A 20,326-nucleotide genomic window follows, 5' to 3' on the forward strand; every position below is an offset into this window, starting at 1 on the left:
GATCTGCAATTCTGATGTTGAGCCGCTTGTTTATTCAAAGCTGGGTTGAAATGTGGCCGTCGGTTGCTTCTTGGCCCGCTCAGCTGTGATCTACAGGTGGAAACTCTGATTTGTGATCTTTAGGGATCTGTTAGATCTGTTTATGTAGAACATAAATTGTAAGTTTAGGGCTGAAACTGAAAGGTTTGAAAAATCGTATGGGGAGATGCAGCTGGAACATAAATTGGAGGTCCAGGAGTACTATTACATCTTTCTCTTGTTTCTGCCCTCACATATTTTCTTCCAATTAAAAGAATGAGTCTGAAATAGCTTCTTGATGTTCTTAACATGACAACTCAAGCAATTTGAACTAATACCTAGTGTATTACAGAGCAATGATTATTTTCATTTCAAGCAAACTGGCCTAACCCTGTAGGAGGTTTGGCCTGTATTGACAGCTTGTGACACCTTCTGTGTTTTAATGTGTGCGCTTCTTGCACCAGTCAGATGTGGAGAGGGTTTAATGGTTACTTCGCATGGATTTTAAATGGAGTTCAAAATTCTGTCACTAGCAGTTAGCTTGATAAAACTTCCTTAAAACAGAAGATCCTTCCAGTAGGAGTGTTGTTCTTTTTTATAGAGTTCACAGACAACACAAGTGCTCTGCAAACTCAAGGTGAGGTGAGCAGTATTGGGTGGGGGTGACTCACCTGCAGAGATGAGAAGGTGGGGATTTTGACTTCTGTCTTAGTCCTAGTCCCAGTACATACTGCAGGGTACCTAAAAGGAAACTTGCTGTAGGATTGTACCTGATCAGAAATGTTTTGCAGTTCTAGCTTGAGAAGTTTTATGTAGGCCAACAAGCAGGACAAGGAACACGTAGAAGGGTCTTGAAACCTGTTGAACACTGCTTCATTGTCCTTGATGTTCCCTGTCACTAGTTATCCTTAGTTCCTGCTGCTTGTTGCCAGGATCAGTAGGGTCTTTATGCTAGTTCTGTCATACCCATGCAGAGCTGCTGGACTTCACTGCTAAAGCAGGCCTAGTAGTTAGTGATTCACCATCTTGTCTTGTGATAAGCTCACCTTGCTGCACAGATGTTGCATAAAATAAATCTTTAGCAGTTTTAAGAGTTATTCCTTCCTTGTTGCTTTTGTGCAAGTAGTAAGCCTTGAACCGCTTACTTGGCCTTTGACGGATGCTGTCCATGGAACAGCCTCTGTTTCCTTCTGCATAACTCAGTGACATAAGGTTTAAAAAACCAAAACAACTCCTGCCTGTTTTTAATTAGCTGAACAGTTAAAGCAGCAGATTTTCCCCACATTAAGATCTCTTACCCACAGGTACCAGTGGTGAGAGATTGTCATGCAAAGTGTTAAACAGCAGCAACCAGACAAAAATCTTTTGGGCATTTATCTTGGTGCATGCTGCCCTAACAGAACTTTGGCAGGCATGTGAAAGGCACAGGTCTGGTTTTGTATTGCACTGTATTGCTGGAATCTGGATTCAGTAAAACAAAGTGCTCTGTGTAGGAGTCAGCAAACCTTTGTAGAGGGATGTAAGTTACATCACTGAACATCATGGAGTGTCTGCTTGTTTATTACTGGTCATTTCTAGGCCAAATGTGGTTTTGTTCAAGAGTTACATCCTTGTAGCTCTCTTGCCGTGCAGGTGGCTTAAGTGCTGTTTGTAGTTCAGTAGTTACCTCGGTATGGCAGTGTTTGTCAGTTGCCAGGTACCTTTGTTTTCCACTGACATATGCGTGTATTGTCAGGATCAGCATCGTCTTGAGGTAGAAGATGCATGTCTAATCTGTAGTTTTACTGTCATCATTGGTGGGTGTGATCACTTGGATCCATGTAGGTATTTAATATTGTATGTTTGTATTAGTTATTTTTGCAGGAATACTCAAATGTCGGAGGACTTGCAGTGCAGCCTTGCTTTTTTCAAGTGCATATGACCTTTCTGAATTCTTTTCGCTTGTTAAGATGATTCTAGCCTACACCATTCTTTCTGAGGAGACTGTAAGGGAATAAATATTTTTCTGGGAGAAATACTAATGATACAACTGAAACCCTACACAGTAACTGTGTACAGTAGTGCTGCTAAGAGTCTCACAACTCCGCTGGGTGGGGTTTAGTTATTCCAGCAAATCATGTGAGAGGAATTTGAGGCGGTTACAGGACCAGCTTTTATGCTGGTGTTATCTGTCAGCTCAGGAATGTGAGGAATAGTTTTCTCTTTGTGTTCTGGTAATTGCTACCATGTTTGTCAAGTCGTTGCTCTCTCCTTTCTGAGAATGCCTTGACTTGGTAGCTCTGAGCTGTGCTTTCCAGAACCTTGCTTCGTCCGTAGGGACATCCAGGCAAAAACTGTATTTACAGATGAGACAGGCTAGACTCCTGGCAGAGGTGGAATGGCATCTGTGGAACAGAAAAGCTCCTGCAGCTGTAATAAGTGGAAGCATGATGTTTGTGTGACTAGACTATCCTATAAATTGCCCAGTTAAGGGAAATTGGTGTCAGGAATGTTTGGGTTGGGGACTTTAGGAGTTCTGCTGCATGGAGGATATATAACCCATGTAAACTGGAGGAGAAATTTCAACTGTGATACTTAAATGCCACAAATGCCTACCCATCCCCAATACGAACACTTTGTAGCGGGAATATCTTTTTCAGGTTTAGGTTATGTAGCTTTGAAGTTTAAGCTGAGGGAGCAGTGGGGAACAACTGCTGGGATGGGGAGGCAGGAGGAGCGACTGTAGGGTATGAGAATTTCGTTTAGCTCTATATTTATACAGAGTTGGGAACATGAAGCTCTTCATGAAGTCATAAGGTGGTTGTTCTTGTCCATCACTTCTTGGCTCTGTTTTAATTTCCCTAGAGCTCCTCTGTACCTTTGTGTTCTACCCCTGTCTTAACAGCTAGAGGTGGCAGGCAAGATGAGTTAGGAATATAACTTGCTTTCTGAATTGTTTTGAACTCTTCCTTCTGAATGAGAAAAATCCGACTCGCCTCTAAGGTACTCTGCTTGTCCTGGAAATACTGAGCTAACATCCACAAAAATTTCTCCTCTTTATCCTTCTCTTACGTTCTTGAATGTTCAGTCTTCCTCAGTGCATGGAGGTGAAAAGCTGGCACTTGGATAGGGAGTATCTATCTTGTCTTCACCTTTAGGTCCTCTCACCTGTGGATCTCATGGGACTATAAAATAACTCCAGTAGTCAGTTCCCAGCTCCTGCTTGCCTGAGGCTGACACCCAAGAATATAGATCTATTATAATAACTAGCAGGATCTTCAGAAGACAAGAATCCCAGGTGGTAAATTCCCTTTCCAACTTGATGTGAATTTGTGACCAAGTTATAAATGCACAGAAAATGAGACTTACGCATGTGGTTGTAACATCTTAAACTAGAACAGCCTATATATACTTGCATAATAAAGTAGCCTATGAAAAACTAAACAGCAGGAACTCCACTCAAGCACATGGTAATTACAGCAGCTACTAAGGAGATGGAGTGATTTGAAGCTTCAGCAAAAGACAGAGCTGGAAGTAAGAAAGCCTCATTTTCACATTCCAGCATTGCTAGTGACTTGCTGAGTGGCCTTAGGCAAGTTAATGGCGTTCAGATGCCAGGGCTATACTGAACTCATGAAGTGTCTGCTACTTCCACTGCCTTCACTAGGATAATTGCTGGTATTTTCACTGCTGCTATGATAACCAGCACAGATGGAATGTACATGATATGTTTGTAAAAACAGCAACATTCTGCCAAAGTATTGTGTATCACAACTGCTGCTAGCACCACAGTGACAGAAAAAGGAAATAAAACCACAGTTTCCGTTAAAGGTAGATGGTAGTGACTTGTCCCAGTGGGATGTTGTCTGATTGGACTGAGGAATTCATGTTGCAGAGAGTATTTTGAAAATATTTAATACGATGAATTGCTTTGTGTTCTTGCTATGCATATTATACTTACTGTGTATTTTTATGGAGAAGTTCAACTGTATTATTTATGATGCTCTGTACAGCCAGGTATATACAGAAAGCAATACCTAATTCCAGACCTTGGCAAGTTTTATATCCCATCTACAACACTCACTTTAGTTTTAGCGATGTGTGCTCTCTGGCAAAGCAGAATCTTAACCCTTCAACCACTGATTGGATTTCCATGTCCTTTATACTTGGCTAACATTTCTGATGATAAAATAGTTAATGTTAGAAGGTGATAGTTGTCAGTCATATTTTTCTTCTCACAGCCTTCCCTGTGCTGTTTGCCCCAGCTAAGAATGGTTAATACTCATCTTTCCCCACCCTTCAGTTTGTGGATGTATTTTTGTATGTCTCATTCAGCATCTCTGTTCTACAAGCAATTCTAATTGTTACTCTAAAGTAGAATGCCTATTATTGCAGAGCACAGCTTATTGTACAGATGCTGGTTAAGGACTGTGTATAAAATGAGAATGTGCCAAGAAAGTTTGCCAGGAGTAAAAGCCAGAGTTGGTGGGGAGGTGCTTACCCTGAAGATACCGTGAGTGTAACCGCCTCAGTCTTGGGACTTAGTCACTGCAGTCAAAAACCCCATCCATCCTTCCATCTGTCCATCGCTGGCGTTACATCAGACTTCTGCCATGCCACGTTCTCTGTTTCAGTTAAGAAACAATATCAATGAAAGCTCAGACTTTTTTCCACCCTCTTAGCATAAGGGTAGAAAATGATACTTTGAAGAGGGGTGCAAATCAGAAGTTGTCCTGAGTGCCTAGCCAGTATTATTGTGAAGCGCAAGGAAGAGGAACTCCGCTTCTGTCAGAATTTAGAGATTAAATTTCATGTCAAACTCAATTACAAAAACCTTGTTGCACAAAGTTATGGTTGTCTCTAGTGTCCATCAAAAGTACCACAGCAAAGTTCTGCTGACGAAGCTACTTGACAAGTTAAGAGAACAGCAGAAAGTTTCAGAACAGCTGAGGCAGAAAAATGGTGTAATGTTGATTTAAATCCCCTGCCAGTTTTCCAGAAATAGTGTGTGCATAAGTAAAGGAAGTAGTTATAGCTCCAGGTGAGTGTTATGAAGGCTGTGCCTTTAGGAGTAATAGGAACGTGGATAGCTTTCTCAGAGGCCTCTGTGACTCAGATGCTTTCAAAACTCAATGCTAGACATACATCTCTCAAATCCTACTTAAAGTGTCTGTCTGGGATACCCTGGCTGTCCCATCTGGGATTATTCTGCTTGCAAAAGTGCAGGCTAATGCCCCATAATTAAGCACTGGAACAGGTTCCTCAGAGAGGTTTTGAAGGGTTCTCTGTCACTGAAGGATTTCAAGACCTGACTGGACAAAGGTGTAAATAACTTGTTCCAAATTGAGCAAATTGGGCTTTGAGCAGGAAGCTGGCCCAAGTGACCTCCCACACTCTCAACTTAGTTGAAAGTCTTGTTAACTGATTATTAAGTCAGCCAAAAAAAGTCTGTCGGAAAAAAAAAGCACATTTTTTAGGGAAAAGGCTTTTCTAAAACAACTTAATCTATGACAGCTAGTAGAGAATGCCCGTTTATTGGCCTGTGGAACCTGGCAAGGGAGCATATATGCAAAATGCATCTTAATTGGTAGATCTCAGATTAATTGATTTTTTTTTATTGGGGGGGTGGGGGTGATCTCTACACACACGGCTTTTTAAAAAGACAGATACGTTTTTACTTAAAATACATACTTTCCCTGGGGGCAGCACATTAAACCATGGAGTCCTCACAACACTATGTTAATCAATCGTTGAGGGTCTGCTTATAACTAACGATGGGGGAGAGAAAGGGGAATAAAAATGAAATCATTGTGTGATGAAGAACTAATTGCAAATTGAGGTACTACAGATCAGGCAAGGAGGCCTTCCTTATAATGCAGCCAAGACAGGGGAGGTATGTGCAGTAAGGTGTCTAGCATTTTTTCTACTTTTGCTTGAACAGTATTTATTACAGTTAATGGAGAGCTTTAATCATGGAGTTAATCTGAAAATTAAAATAAACTGGAATGTCAAATAACCTGTGCATTCTAAATTGCAGAATTCAGTGATGCTCATTAGTCAGACTGAAGCTGCAGTTGTGTTTTGCAGAAAGGCAAATAAAGAGAATAAAAAAATTAAGACTTCTGTTTTCTCAGCATTAATTTCTAGTGCGTTTACCTACACAGCTGCTGCAGTCCTATTATCTGACTCATTACTTTGTAAACCACCTTCAGATACCTCAAATGTGAAAGCTGCTATATAAAGTCATATTTATTTCTATAACCCTGAGTGCTCTGCACAGGCTTAAAAGCTCCCCCCTTCTGCTACACGACAGGGGAATGATATGACTTAATGTGCCATCTACCTCAAACTGTGGATAGAAGAAAAATGACCTTGAACTGAGAGGCAGGCATTTTACATTGTAAAGCAGACACTTAAATTTACCTGTCAACTGGAGGCAGGAGGAATCTTACCTCTGCATGGTTTAGAAAGCAATGTCAATCCAACTGTTCATTGCTCTGAACCCACTGAGAGCTTGATTGCTGACCCAGGTGTTTTCAGGTGATGGGTGTGAGTGTTGATCAGTGTGTGGTAGGGAGGAGAGCGTTTTTCTTTCAGCCCTCTCAGGCCATTAGTTTCAGCTGTGTCTGGGTCATACAGGAACCCAGAAGTCTGTAATAGCATGAAATGTTGTCTGTTTAGGAATAGACCATGGTCCAGGCTTATCTGGAATGAAGATATGCAAAGAGCAATCCTTCCACCTCACATCCAGTTCAGTCATGTTTTGCACACCTTGCAGTCTCCTTACTTTACTGAATATATTGCTTTTGTAGGAGACACTTAGAGCAACTTCATATTCTTTTTTTACCAGTAGCCTCAGTGAAGTGTACATACCTGACACACTGTGACAGTCTACTTGAACAGGCCGAGTCTAGACAGGCAAGACAGAAATAGCGTGGGAGGGGGAAGAGGGATACAGACTGCTGAAGTGAATTGTGCAGTTACACGGCATTTCAGTGGCAGAGCTGGGAACAGAGTTGAGGTTTCCTGACTCCTAAAGCAGTATCTTTCTTGCTGGCTCACGCTGACAAGCCAGGTAGCAAGCCCACTCCTTTTGGAAATGTCAGTTATTCTTGTCCCTTTCGTACAAAGCCAGGAAGAATATTTATCTAATTACTTCTGTTTTGAGACCTCTGAAATTGCAACCAGCAAATCTGTAATCATGACTGAGCATATAACTGGATCTTGTCCTGCTGAGAGCTTAAAAATCATGACCAAGAAAAGCATCTCTAAAGACTCATTCAGAATGTGAGGGGACAGGAATAAGATCTAGAGAAAGGATCTGCCTTAGCTGGAGTGTCCCCAATGACCTTTAAACACTTTGGAAATTGGAAGTCTGCATTCCTTGCAAATACAAGTTTCCCGCTCCCCTTTTAGGGATACTTTGCTCATTGAGCCATAAAACGTTCTAGTGATCACTGCAGAGCGCAAAAGGCAACTTGCAGGTGTGCAAGAGGAGAGATGAGAAATGTCAAGGACAACTGAGGTGTTAGTTGCATTGCAGTGTGTTAGAGATTTCTTAAAGGATGTGAAAGTAGGGGTGTTAGGAGCACGAGACCTAATCCCATTTATTCAATTACATGAGCACTGCTTTCAGGAGAATCCTTCAGGTTAGTGCTGGTGTCTGAAACTTCAGGCTTTGTAAAGGCTTGCATGACTTTGATTTGAGCAGTTCTGGAAGGTTTTGCTTAGTAGTTAAATCCTAACAAGCAGGTCCTTTCCAAATCCTGCATACCTGCTCGCTGAAAGCAACGCTGAGGTTAAATCCATCGAAGCGAAACTGCACTGGCAGTTTTCTGTTTGGCTGGATCTTATCTTCACTCTAACACTTAAAATTTGGTGCCACTCCTCTGGCTGCAGTCTGGAGGCCTATTGCTAGATCCAGCAAAGGACTCAGACGGCCCATGAGAAGCCATCAGGGCATTCGTAACACTGCCTTGCATATGTGAGTGATGAGAAATGGGTGTAGGTTGTAACATGATGGAAATACTGATACTCTTGAGGAAGTATCTCACCTTGTTTTCACTTATGCTGACCTTTTCAGAGTTTTCTATAGGCATGAAAAACCTCCACAGTAAATGTCAGCTTCTGCTTAGAATCTTTTACATGGGCAGTTTTAAGTTCAATTTTTAATTGCATAATATTACCATAAGAAAGCTGCATTGAAATTGAAAACTGTCCTAAACAAAGCGGCTGTTGGGTTAGGGATCTTTTCACTGTTTGAACAGCAATGAGGTGGTTTCAAAGAAGCTGTCAGAGTTGCTTTGAGGTAGTATCTGCTGTGGCTGTGTTGAAAAATTTCTCCTATGGCTTTCTGGTGGTTTGTGAATGGGGGCCGTTCCTGTAGGGTGGTAAAGATGGGACCAGGCTGTAGTTGGATGCTGCGTAATGTTCCCCAGTTGCCTCTTGAAAAATGTCTCTTGTGTTTCCTCTACTAGTTTTAGCTGTCTCATTCCTTGCTACCTGCTGAGGTCCTGATCTTTCTTCTTTTTCTTTATTTTTTTTTAAACTTGGAAATAGATTTATTTATGGTTGTAGAATGTGTGTGTGTTTTGTCAGCTAAGGCTTCAGAAAGCTACTTCTGTCCAGATGATGTCATATTTCACATTTTGGTCCACATTTAAGTTTAATAGCAAGATTTGTATTTCCAGGAAACCTGTAATTCTATGAGCAGAGCTGCTTTTGTTTCTATTCTGCCTGTGGTTATCAGATACTCAGTCAGTGCATCAAACAGCAGACATGTTTACATTTAATACAAACTTTCCTGTTGTTCTAAAAAGCTGCAGAGCATGGTTGGCAGACAGGAGGAGAGTACCCCTTCACTCCATGCCTTCAATATGGTACATCCCAGTGTACCATTCAAACAAGGGAGGAGCAGCAGCAGCATCTTGTCTTGCTTCTCACCATCTGTAGTCCCTGCCTGGTTACGGTGCTTTGAGGATGGGTGGAAAATCTCTGTTCTTGAAGGCATTAAGGTTTCTAGCTTATGTTGAAATCCCCGAGAAATAAGTACCCAAATATTGTACCTTGGAAACCTGGGCTGCAAGGTCCATTTTTGTTAGAGAATTTGAAGAAAAACTTATGTTCATGCTGCTTCCACTCTGGCCTGACATTTATTTGACATTGAAAACATCACATTCTTTTTCCTGGATGCTTGGGAGATACTTAAGTTGTCTGACAGCAGCATGGTGACTGTAATTGAGACAGATTAGAGGCACTGGGCTGCCTTTGGGTGCGTGTGGCAGCTTTCATGAAACGGAGAGAGGAATTGAAATGCACTTTTGACTTTGGAAACTGTAGCAAGAACTAATTAGCAATTTCAGGACACAAACAGGATTAGAGGAAGTGTTTGGGTTGGGTATAATAATAAATTATATTTGATATATAATATGAGGGAGTCTTTCCATATGGCACTTGCTTATAAAATGCTTATAAAGGCAAGATTGCAGGAGTCTGCTTGTAATGGACCAAACAAGCTTCCAGTATCAGTCCTGGCAATTAGGAATCACTGACCTTCCATTTCTCTGTGCTAAGACTGGACCTGCTAGCTTATTCTCAGCTTTGATTCTGATAACCTTTCCCCCCAAAAGGTTAGTCATTTATATCCAAATATTTCCTTCCTACTGGGAAGTATTTTGAAGTGTTTGACATTTCTATAAGGGTAGACTCCCTGGAGAATACAGATTTATTCTTCCTTCTTACTCGAGGAATTCGAGCTGTGGAGTTCTGATGCCTTTCTCTGCCTTAAGCAGACAGGCCTCTAACAAGCAACTCAATTGATATGAATAATACCTGTGTAATGGCTTGTGACCATTTATGAGACTTTATATAAAAATCATCATGAGAAGTGGAAGTAGACTTGGTGAAGCATGAGTAACTGAGAAAGAGATTTTCAAATTGGGAAATGGGGTTCCAATTGTAGTTCAGTGTGTGTGAGCTCTGAAAGGTATTTTATTTTTTTTCTTGAAGTTGTTTTTCCCTTGGCACTGAAGATAAAACTCAGATAGGCTGCAAAGGGGAGAGCCTGACAGGTGCCAGCCCAAGTGGAAATATTGTCTGTCGTAGCTCTAAGCAGCACCCATTGCTGATACATCCAAAGGCTTGTCAGGAATGTGTGTGGGCTTTCAAACCAGAGCAGAAAGTCCCTCAGCAGCAGGACAGTGTTTTGATGTGCAGACAGTGGAAACCCCCATAGTCCCATAGCTGACAAAGCAATGCTGTTTCTGTAAATTCCTGAGTGACAGAGGGTTTGGTTTTGCCTTGCAAGTTAAGATTCAGTGCCAGCACCCCAGCATGCAAAGGCATAGAGGGGCTGATCGCACAAGGTGCTGTGGTTGCCCCCCACACCCTGACTCACCACAAGCGTGGTGGAGAGAAATGGCATTGTTCTGGAGGAGCGTGACCACTGCATCCAGGCAAAGCACTGGCCGCTTGGTGCAGTCACCCCTGCTGGCACCAGCCAGGCTGCCGGACCCGCTGGCTGCTGCCTTTGCTTAGCGCCAGCTCTCCAGTACCACCTCTGGGTGGGTGAGCGCAGAGCTCTCCAGTCTGACAGCTGGTTCCCACCTGATGCTGGATCTTACAGCTTTGCACTGTATAGCCCTGGCCTCTCTTCCTCTCCACAGCCCCTTACGAGCTTGGATTTATTGGCCTACTATGTCCAATATAAGTCGTATAGTAGGGGAGGGCACTTAATGGGACCATACTCAGCCTCATCATCCAGTGGATTTGGTGCTGTTTCTTGGAGACAGGGAAGAAGATGTGTAGGAGGTCTGCAGAGGTAAGAAAGTTTTCTGTGCTTTTTCCACCTTTCTTGCATAACTTAGTACTTGATGCCTGAGGGTGTGGATATTTCAACTAAATAAGTACTACCATGTATGGGGTTTTTTTATTTTGCTGTGCCGCTGTCTTCTGTAGTGTTTCTTTGCCTTTTCTGTGCTTCCCTACTTGCTGGGGTTTTCTGACAGTAAGTTTATAAAGCTGTTCAACATCTAAACAGTTCTGAATAATGGCAGAATCTTTCTAATAAAATAAATTTACTTAGGTGGCATCTGGAGCCAAGGACTAATGCAGGATTCCTTTTGCAGTAAGCTTTTCTCTGCAGACAGGTTTCTGCTACTGAGCTGGGAGGAAGCTAAAAGCTCGTTAGCTTCCTGGAGTCAAAGATACTGATTGGCATCTGGAACTGCAAAGCTGAATTTTACAGGGGCTTGAGGCCAAAAAAGATCCATTTGGAACACGTGATCCTTAGTTAAACACACACAAAAGACCAGAAGAAAGAAAATGGTAGGTCCAGGCAGCCATAAGTCAAAGGAAGGAGTTCTTTTAACAGTGCTGTTGATTTTCAGTGATGACTCCATTTCTGAGATATTTTTGTGTTATAAGGCTGTTGGACGTACCGTAGAATCACAGAACGGTTTGTGTTGGAAGGGAACGTAAAGACCACCTAGTTCCACACCCCTGCCCTGGACAGGGACACCTTCCACCAGCCCAGGCTGCTCAGAGCCCCGTCCAGAACACTGCTAGGATTGGGGCACCCACAGCTGCTTTGGCCAGCCTGTACCAGTGCCTCACCGCCCTCACAGTGAAGAATTTTCTCCTAATATCTAATGTAAATCTACTCTCTTTCAGCTTAAAACCATTCCCTTTTTCCTTTCAGTACACACGGTTGTAAAGAGTCCTTCTGTAGCTTTCTTGTAGGCCCCTTTACATACTGGAAGATACTACGAGGTCTCCCCAGAGCTTTCTCTTCTCCAGGCTGAACAGCCCCAGTACTCTCAACCAGTCTCCATAGGAGAGGTGCTCCAGCTCTCTGATTATCTTTGTGGCCCTCCTGTGGACTCACTCCAACAGGTCCATGTCCTTCTTACGCTGGGGGCCCCACAGCTGAACACAGTACTCCAGGTGGGGTCTCCTGAGAGATTATGGATATATCTTATTGGAAAGATAGTAACAGCAACACATTGTATTTTATTACTGGACATAACTGCGGTGTGATTTTTTTCTTTAATGGGCTTTACTTCAGGGAATCACTCAGTATCTCTCTAATAAACACATTTTATACAATAAGTTCAAACCTAACCATTAGGCAGCTGCACTAGTAATGGCAGTGAAAAGAGTCTGAGATCTCAGGTCTGTTCAGCTGCATTACATGGCAGCAATGATCAGAAAAGCGGTAGCATGCTTTACAGAGCTGTGTGTGGGTTTTATAAGGGAAATCTTTTTACCCAGATTTGGTTTCTCTTCAGTTTAAGGAAAAGTCCCTGAAAACACACATGTTCTGGCATGTGTGCATGAATTTACAGTTGTAAAAACACTTTTGTTTGTATAATGTGAAAAGTAGTAATTTTCCTCAAGTTCCCATTCCTCATTAGCTTTGCCAGCCGTGTCTCTATTCTTTTGTTCCTTTGGGAAAGCTTAGCTAAATGGAAAAGGCTTGCAATATGCTCCAAAAAGCAGTGAATTCAAGCCCTACCAAGGCAGAGAGTAAGCAAATTCCAGCCTAGAGATTCCTCCATTTAAAAGCTTTCCCCATTTAAGAAGAGAGGTCCGTTTTCACACCTCTATGTGTCAGGTGAGGCTTTCAGTAGTGTCACCTCATTACTGTGTCTTTCCAGAGTTGCAAACAGGGAATGATCTTTGGCTGGGCTGTGGCTTTGGGGATTATTGTGGTATCCCCATGTGTTCCCGGTTTGTGCTTGCAGCTCTGAGTACAGTAAGTTGACACCTCCCTGAGCTTCCGCATTTTCTACTGGTGTAACTGGCCCAAACGCCAGAAGCCAGAAAAGCCAGGCAGGCTGGACAGTGTTCTTATTTCTAGCATGGATTCTGCAGCCCTTGCAATAGCTATCTGTGGCTGAAAAGGAGGGGTGACAATACAGAGCTGTTTGGTGCCACTCACAAGGAGACACCCCTCGGGGCATGCGAGCGGTCACCAAGCACTACCATCTGGGTCCTTTCAGAGAAGAGGAAGAAAACAAGTCAGTCGTGTAAATCTGGACTCTCACAGAGACAGGAACAGATGTGTCAGGAGTACCCATGGTCAATAGTAGCAGCAGCAGCACTGAGATCTGAAAGAATAAGCATGCACATTTAACCTTGTCCACTGTTGTTCTAATATTCCTGTTATGTAGCAGACAGCATCTGGAAATTCAGGTTTTCCATCCCAGGGAAACATAACATGATTGATTACATGCTTGGTATTGATCTTCTGTGCATGGGCCAAATTGCTGTCTGTTTAAGAAGTCCCCAGTGCAATGCACATCATCACTGTGTCCAGTGTCCTTTTAGTATCAGCTGTTGGAGGCATGAGTCCAACCTGAAAGCTTCAGGAGGAAGCTTCCCTGGCTTTGCCCCCATCTAGGAACGTTTGCATTGCTGCTCTCCTGACATATTGATCCACTGTCAGTGAGATCGCCAGCCTGATAAGCCTAATCTTTCTTTTGTCTTAAAATACTGTAGTGGTTGGGGCAAGAGTGAGGGACAACCCCTACGATTGCTGCAGACATAGAATTTCTTCAGACAAGTGAGTGTTCATCCCCAGCTTAGGTCTCAGGTGTGCCTGAGCTGCCAGGAGTACAGTACCCTTGCACAGCTAGCAATGTCGTGCTGTGAAACCCTGCAGAGCTGGCAGACCTTGGTTGTGAATTAGTTTCCTATTCACTTGCGTATGTGAGCCAGGATTTTGAACCAAGTCCTATTTTAAGATTTTGCAGTGCTGATGCAGGACCTGGAGTGCATTCTGGGAGCTTGCAAACACCGTGGTAAGCTGGTTAGGGGCAAAGGGGAACCTGTACTTCCAGACAGGTCCTGTTTGATACATAGCTTACAAAGCAGAGACTCCACGTGTGTTCTGTGTGTATGAGGGAGGGGGAGAAGGTTATGTAGTGTTTGATTTTTAGGTACAAATTGCATTTCAAAACAGACTTATTTGGGAATAATGTGATTGTCCTGTTCCCTTTAGAAGAAAATACCTTTGGTTATCACTGTGAAGTAAATGAAAATAACTCTGGATTAGAGAAGCTGGCAAGAGAGCAAGTGTTAACGTTTCACGTACTGAAAGTTACCAAGGTCAGATGCGGGTCTTCTGGGACTGGAGTTAAAGGAAGTGATTTACATGAACTGTCCGTTTTAATCATTCAGCTAAAGTGTTTAATGTTAACTTCAAGTCCAGTGCGCGTTGTTGTTTGTAACAGTGGTGTTTCGCAAAAACAGACAAAAAACACTGGAAAAGGTGACCCACAAATGTTTAAATGTGCTGCAGTTCACATACAGGCTTCCTTTCCCTTTTTCAGGGGCAGGGTGGACACACGCCTTTTGGGGGAGCTTTAGTAACTCTCCCTTCTCTGCATCATCCTGGCAGCCTGGTATTTCTTGCCCATCAGTTACAGGCCCATGGGGACAGTACATTCCCCTTTTGAACTAGTAGCTTGGGTAGTGCTCTAGTTATCTGCAGCAACTCTCAGATCCTTATTAAGTATTGGTCCTCCAGAGCCTTCGCTACTGATTAGTGAACAGAGGAGAGAAGGCTGTTAATGGAGTATCTCCAGTTGCCAAGAGACTTAGCTGCATATGCTTGAAAAAAGCCTTTGTTACTGGGCAGCGTGTCAAACACTGTTGGGAGAAACACTGCTTGCAGGCCCTTTGGAAAGGCAAGACCGTATTAGCTTTAAAACGTCTGCTCACAGGAAAACAGAAGTGCTGGAACTCACACAAGGCCAAAATGGGTTGTGTTTAATTGAGCCATCTCTTTGTTGAATTGCATATTCTGTCTTCAAGAGAAGTTACTTTGATGACAGCTTGTGGAGCTTGGGAAATGTAAAGAATAGAAAATGCAACAGACAGTTTGCTTTCCCAGGCATTCTTATTTCTCCTGCACTGCCTTGCCCTCCCATTTCCTTTCCTTGCTGACTTTCTGTCTTCCCTGCAGTCAGCGTAGCTCCTTGTGTTCTTTTTTTGCACACCTCCTGGCTTGGCAGTGCTGGTAACATTCCTGTTACATCCTTTGGGGTGGGGGATTGCTTGCTTCCCTTTTTAACTGGCATGCCAGTGCCATTGCTTCTTTCACTGCGGGAGTATGTGGTAAGCTGGGAAGTGTTTACATGATTTTAGAACTTGTGTGTGACTTAGTAGATTAGTTGGAAAGGTCACACACTTTGGTGTTCATTTTTTAAATAGAAAAACTTCTCTGAAACATTCCCTCAAGCCTGATTTGAGTCTCATGTGTCCCGTATTATTCTGGTTGTTCTTTTCAATACTATTCAAAGGCCGTTCTGTCTTCAGAGCTCCTGCTCAGTGGTGGATGCTGCATTCATGATTGAATCTCTGCAGTAAGCGTAATACCTGTCCTGACTTGTACTGTACCTTGAAGTGAAAGCTATAGAGACTGTTCAGAACTTCCCACCTCTTTCTTCTTCATTCGTTGCAGAAATTTGCTATCCCTTTGTTGTATGACACTCAGTATTCTACGTGTATCTGCATCAAGCTGCATTCTCCATCGATTATTCCAAGCATTTGGCTCTGTTGGAGCTGGCTGCGTTTTCACTACTGCTAAGCCTTTCAATTAGAAGAATCTTGCAAGTTTATGTTGGCATTCAAGCTGCTTTGTGCACCGGGTGCTGAAGCACAGCATACAGATGGAATCAAGCTGATGGGTTGGTTTTTTTAAGGATCTGATTACTGTTTTTATAAAAGTAACCAGCTGCCTCCCCTCAACTTTCTGTGGGGTTTTTCATGTAGCCTGCTATAATACCATACTGTGGGGTGAGCTGTTCCTGGAAAGGGAGGATTGAACTACTGGACTGATTTGCTGCTTACATGTTCTGAGAACATTTCTGTGCCAAATAACTGAACTCTGGTTTACAACTGTTTGACTTGCAAACAATGAGCTACACAGGCTGTAATGAAGTTACCAGCTTATTGTCGGCAGAGGGCAGGAGTCCAAGATCTGTGGAGCTTTTCTTTATTCCAGAATTAAAATTGTTCACTTCTTTTACTGGCATGATTCTTTTCTTTTTTTTTTTTTTTTCTTCATTTTTTTCTTCATTTTTTTCTTTTTGCTCATAGCTTCCTACATGCTTAGGGAGCTGCCTTTTGTTCTACAAAGTCAGTTAGTGTCTGACCTTGTGGAGAAGTTGCAGTTCGGGCTCCTCTCGCTCCACCTGCTGGTAGCTGTCACATCTTGTGCTCGGCCAGCACAGCGGATGTAGCTCAGGGCGAGCAGATCAGCCCTTCACCTTCCATTTCTGGTCAGTACTCCCTCGGTGTGGTCCTGGAGTGCATCTCTTGGTTTAGTGTCATCCCAAAAGGAGTCCAGGTGGTGCTGCACCTTCTCTTGTGTTGGGAATCAAAGTGCAGTAAGTGGGAAAATTGCTTCAAAAGCAGTCCAAATCAACACACTAATGGAAACATGTCTGTGGACACTGCAGGAATGAGTAGCTGTCAAGAATTAATTTTAGTGATCTTGTTTTTCCTTAGGGTTAGGTGTTTTTTCATTTTTCCTACAGCATTGCCAGCCAACTTCGTGTGAAATTCGCCTCTCTTTTTAAACAGCAACCCAGAGTTTCTGTGTAGATAGAAAATGAAGCAGCACATTTCTGCTGCAGCAGTAGGAGAACTCATCTGACCGGTATCCACGTGTGCACAATTTCCCTTGCCTGTAGGGGGAGAATAAATCCTAAATGGACTGGTGGTGAAGGGAATAGATTTGGCAGCCTTGCTCCAAAGAGAGTTGTCTGAATATGGGATTAAGCTGGTGTATCAGAGATAGGCACCCGGTGCAGTATTTTATGTTATTGCCAGAATGTAGCTAAGTATAGGCACGGGATCAGCATTGCCAAGATGAAAACAAATAGGTTTGTGGAGGAGATAATCCAGGAACGGCTGCATCACTCCCAGCACAGGGACTGAGGTTTGTATGGATTGAGATGACTAATCAGCCCCAGTTAATTCCTCAGGTGTTTCCCATTCAGGATGGAAATTGCTGTCTCTACTGTCACTGTTCTGTGGGCAAATAAGCGATAATCCACTTGGCACCTCCTGGTAGTGTGAACTTCACACAGAACTAATCCATTTGCCAATTTTGAGCAACTCTGCTGCAGAGAAGCTCATCTTCCTTTTTTTTTTTTTTTTTTTTTTTTTTCCCCAGAAAGGTAAGACTACAGCATGTTGGTGAAGATGAGTCTCATGTGGAAGATCTTTCTTTATATTCATGCCATTAGGTGGGGGAATGCTTAGGTGCTGTAAAATGTCTGGTGCTCACAATGACATCAGTGTTAGAGGCGTTTTCTGTTTCTCTAAAAGGCAAAAGCTAATATAGTGAACTTCTTTACTTTGCTTTCTGCATTGGAAGAAAGCAATAAGTGACTTATCCCCATGCTTTTCCAAGAGGAAATGGTGTAGAATGCAACTCAGTGCAAATCCATAACTAATGGAAAAGTCTCATTTATTATAGGAGAAATTATGTCTTTAAGGGCAGTGCTGAATCTGGGCTATAATTATAACGGCTTTTTAAAGAAAAAGAAAAACAGTGGATGTCTTTCTTGTTTGATCTATTACCTATCGCTAATGACCCTCTTTTCTAATTTCCATCTAAAAATCGGATATAAGCAATTAGCCGTATATTGCACAAAAGTAGCATTACCTGAAAAAATAATTAAGATGATCTTGAAATTAAGGAAATCAGTTTTGAAGAGAAGCAGGTGCTTAATGGAGGTGAGACCAGCTGTGCTTCCCAGGAACGTGCTTGAAGCGCTTCATGGAAAAATGTGTGAGGCCTCCACGCAACACTGGAAGGAAATTTATAATAATTCAGACAAATTGCATCCTATAAATAGCAGATCTGGATTCATTAGGACAGGAGGCAGATGGAGAAAATATATAACTTGTTTGTTTCTTTTTAAGGGACTATAACGCTTATGAAAAGTGTCAGCTTGCTGTCAATGAGGGAAAAACCCTCCGGTGTAGCAGTAACTTTTTCGCTGTTAGGTTCTCATCTCTGCTAATGAGCAGCCATCCATGAGGGGCATTCATAATGCTTTGTTTTAGCAACTCCTGCCTCCCTTTCCCTGACGTAACCAGGCTGACGCAGAAGTGCTGCAGTGCTAGAAGCATGCAGCAGTTGAGGTGAGCAGGCGAGACATGACAGAGGACCAAATTTCATGTACGGTGCGTAGTGCTTCTAACTGTCTAAAAGAGATGCTAATGAGCCAGAGGCATAAATGTAGTTGGAAAGTGGGAATGTGTGGAGTGATGTGGGACTCATCCACCGGACTGGGTAAGGAGTTACGTCCCAAAGCAGGAATCTAATGGTAATTGGAAGAGGAAATGCTGTGCACTATTGAAAAGAGAAGGTGAAGGCATTTTTGAGATGCTCTTACATTAGTAAGTAGGAAAAAGGAGAGGCTTTCATGCATGAAAAGAAGTAATGACAGAAAGCGGGTGGGAGGTACGGGACTGGAATGCAGCTCTGTCCGTGGGAGGTAAGCAGAGGTGAGAGGGTTGTTGCATCTTGGTATTCATTCCCAGTGAGGTGCTGCGGAGAAGGAGTAGCGTCCAGCCAAAAAGGAATGTTCAGGCTGACAGAAAGAGCACGTTGCAGACTGCACTTAAATAACAAGAGAGGGTGAACGTGTGGGGCTGTTTCCAAGTACGCTGAAATTATAACTAGGCACTTTAAAACAAAGCCAACAGAGAAGACTGGCTGAACAATTTTGTGCTATTCAACCACAGGCAGGTCTGAGCTCAAATACAGGAGCAGTAAATGTTCTGTATGAGTATTACCTGTTAATGAATCTGCCTTCATCTCTTTGCTGATCTGATTTACATTTCAGCAAAGCTTCCGTAAAAGATAACGTGGTGTCAAAATTCCAGTAATCTATCCTAAGAGATTTTTTAAGTATTAGTGTTCAGGAAAGGAACACTGCATGCCTATCAGGCAGCAGTACTTTTTCTTGAGGAGTTCTTAGATTGCCAATTCACCTTGTGAAGTGGCAGAGGAAAAAGGTGAAATGAAGGTCATATTGGAGTCAGAGAATCACAAACTTATTCAGGGAATGAAGAAAAGCTATACAACTGTGCATGCTTCATGTATTAAGTAACTACAGTCTTTCTCAGCATTCAATATAGAGGGCAATGATCCCAATGCAAGAAGAGGACACTGGAGAAGAGGAAAGCGGTATGGATTGGCAGAATGCCTTTGGGGATTGCCATCTGTTGCAGCTTGCACATATCTGTAGGGTGTCATGTAGCAAGCAAGTGGTAGCATTAAAACCAGTCGCAGACATGGAGCAGGGTAACTATCCAGTCATTTGAGAAGAATGCAAGCGTGCTGGGATGTGTGTGAGAAGCTGAGCAGGGAAAGTATGAGCCAGCACGTGGGAGCTCATGGATCCTCATGCATGGATCGGGTTTTTGGAGCAAAGAAACCCTTGGCTGATTAAGTGTTTTCTCTTCCAATGGGATAAGCTCTGTATATCCAGGGGATTGACAAGGCCTGTGTTTATGGGTAGCGTTATACAAGGTTTAAAGTGTTGAGTTTTGAGGTCTTGACTCAGCCCCACAGCAGTAACTAGTATGAAAAATATGAAGGAAAAGGTTCTAAACGTAAAGCTTTTTTTTCAGAAAGCCTTTAACAACAGAGAATTTTAAAAATAAAAACAGTTACAGGTTATCCACTGGATAGGATAGCATTTTTCAGTTTTCTTGCTTCTAGGTTTGATCCGAGATGTCTGAAATATGATAATCTGTGAGATGTGCTGAAAAATACGGGTATGAGAGATGGGTGATTTTGAAAAGAGGAAATTATTTGTGTTTGTGGTTTCCAGTCTTGCTAGTGGAAAACCTGCTTTGAATTATGCTGTGCTTCTGGGGCAGCATCTTATGTGAAAAACAGTCTTTTAACTTGTACGAATAATTTTTTAAAAAAGTTTTCCTGCTCAAATCAAGCTTCAGACTTCCTCTTTATTCAAGCTCATTCATATGCTGCCCAAAAGCCACCAATCTTGAAATATCTTCTATCTGCAGTGACTGCAGATGAGTCTGTGTTGACCGTAGGTTGCTTGTGCCTTCCTGCACTCACCAAAAACACTGTTGGGGACTTAGGGGTTTTTATTCACACAATCTGAACAGCACCATGATCTCTGAGATCCTGTTTGTTTGGCAAGTCCTTTAACTGGATGCTTACACACTCTTCCCTCGTTGATGCAGTGTGTCATGTCACACTTACTGAAGAAAGATAAAAAAAAAATTGCTTCAAAATACACAACAATTTGGAATGATGGAGTTCTTGCCT

The 20,326-nt window shown here is 42.6% G+C and overlaps 1 protein-coding gene across 12 annotated transcripts in view; it reads left to right on the forward strand.

The window, feature by feature from the left end:
• The window catches only part of ARVCF (ARVCF delta catenin family member), a 291,095-nt gene that overhangs the window by 249,702 nt on the left and 21,067 nt on the right, over nt 1–20,326 (forward strand). The gene's annotated exons all lie outside the window — the stretch shown is intronic.

This window comes from Falco peregrinus, chromosome 2 (genome assembly GCF_023634155.1).
Source record: "Falco peregrinus isolate bFalPer1 chromosome 2, bFalPer1.pri, whole genome shotgun sequence".
Classification (NCBI taxonomy): Eukaryota; Metazoa; Chordata; class Aves; order Falconiformes; family Falconidae; genus Falco; species Falco peregrinus.